The following is a 2,334-nucleotide window of genomic DNA, read 5'->3' on the forward strand; positions in this document are numbered from 1 at the left end:
AAGCTTTTTTTTTTATCTCAGTCTTCTCTGATAACTGCTTGTTACACAGTCTTGAACAATGGGATTGGAAGGAGAGGATTGGGAAAGCAACGTCCCTCCTGCTGTAAGTGAAGATCATGTTTGTGACCACCTGAAGAACCTGAGTATCCACAAATCCATTGGTCCTGATAAGATGCATCCTAGAGTCCGGAGGGAATTGGATGATGTAGTTGCCAAGCCACTCTCTTCTGAAAATTCATAGGGGTCAGGTGAAGTCTCTAGTGACTGGCAAAAGGCAATATCACATCCATTTTTAAAAAGGGTAAAAAGTACGACCCTGAGAACTAATGACCGATCAGTCTCATCCCTGTGCTGGGAAAGACCATGGAGCAGATCTTCCTGGAATCTGTACTAATGCCCGTGGATGACGGGGATGTGATATGGGGCAACCAGCATGGCTTCAGCAAGGGCAAATCCTGTTTGACCAAACAAGTGGTGTTCTGTGATGGTGTAAGTATATCAAAGGACAAAGGAAGAGCCACTGATGTCATCTATCTGGCCTTCAGTAAGGCTTTTCACACGGTACCCCACAATTCCTCTCCAAATTGGAAAGATGTGGATTTTAAAATCCTCAAATGACTCCCCCATTTTAACTCAGTCACATTTGTACTTGTCTTATTAATATAGTAAGTCTTAACCACAAACCAGCTTTTGCCCATCTGTGCATTAATAAATACTTTGAAAATCTCAGTTCCAAACAATGGATTTCAATCTTTGTCACATACTCCAGAAATTACTCGAAATACAATTACAATTCAGCAGAAAGCTATGCTGAAGTTAAAGAAGTGAAGTAATGTCGCAATGCAGCTACCCTCTGCCCCAAACAGTCATGGTGGTGACTCTGATCCACCAAGCAGCCAGGCCTTGGGTGCACACCCATCACTCACAACCATACACTGTTGTGCCATCAGCACTGTCTGGGCATGGGGAGGGTAGAGTGCAGTACCAACTCAACTTATGGCAAACACTACTATGCATTTTGACACATTGTCTAAATACATCCTGTGAACAGTGAAAAGTATGCAGACACATTTTCCATTTGATAGAGGAATTTGAGAATAGTTTTCAAGACTGCTAATAAAATCCTAAATTTGTTGGTAAATTTGCAAGTTTGGTTTTATTTACAAAAACACATTTTTTTCAAATGAAATTTACTGAGTTGCAATCAGATATCACATTGAGAGCTCACTAAGAATTGCAGCCACTGCCATTGAACCTCACAGATGCATTATGGAGACCACAATGAGGCAATAGGTGGTATGTTTCAGCAGTGGCGGCAGCACTAAAAGGTTTTTACGAGTGTGTTCATGGCTGATGAAAATGCATAGCTGTGCGACACTGTGCAAAAGAAGTTTTCCTTTTGTCTCAAATATTACTGTGGAACACAAGAACAACTGGAGGTGTCTCTGTCTACACAAGGGTGTCAGGAATAAGGAAGATAAGAGGAATATTCTGACACATTTTACTTTCCAGGCTACTCCTGAGATGCAGGGTGTTGGTCTTGTGTGGAGGCCTTAGCTTCCCTGATGTGGACAAGCCTCCACCAGGCTGTTGCACCTGGGTTGGACGTGCTGTTTCAACTGGCAACCTAAGAAGAACTGGACTGTACACACATATATATATATATATATAGACTTTGCAAAAATGTGTGTGTGTGCTTTTCCATTGCTATGTTTCCCTTCTGCCTGTCATTGACCAAGAAAGAATCTTTATCCGCCACCCCTGCTGCCAACTGGACTCTTGAGACATTGTGACACTGTGGTGGTAACTTCCTCTGCATTTCTATAGCAAATCCATGCTTGTATTTTATTTTACTATTGCTTTCTTTGTCCCACCTCCCATCTTCAGATCTAGCTAACCAAAAGTCTTATAATAAAATGGTCGGGCAAATATTTGACTCCTTTCTGAGTCTTAATTTCACATCCAGTATTTTATCACGAACCATCTGGCTACCAATAACTGGAGCTAGACAACAGCTAATGGTGATGGCTGATAAGAAAAGTGCTTTGTAGCTGAGAATTTGCTCTACCAAGAGGTATAGTGCTCATTGTTGTAGTGTATGTGGCCCAGACAAACCCAGACAAGCCAAAAGGTTGCACACCCATATACAGAGAATATACAGAGAAAATGAGGCTGAACTGTATTCCACATATCCTGGAATGAGTCATACATATCAAGGCTTTCAGATTCAGAGTTGTTTTCTCACACTTCTGCTCTATTTCTTGGTTTGTACATTTTTTGTCCTTAATACGCCTAGGAAGAAAATGATCCCATAAAAATATTTTTTATTTGCTT

The sequence above is a fragment of the Meleagris gallopavo genome, chromosome Z, assembly GCF_000146605.3.
Source record: "Meleagris gallopavo isolate NT-WF06-2002-E0010 breed Aviagen turkey brand Nicholas breeding stock chromosome Z, Turkey_5.1, whole genome shotgun sequence".
NCBI classification, from domain to species: domain Eukaryota; kingdom Metazoa; phylum Chordata; class Aves; order Galliformes; family Phasianidae; genus Meleagris; species Meleagris gallopavo.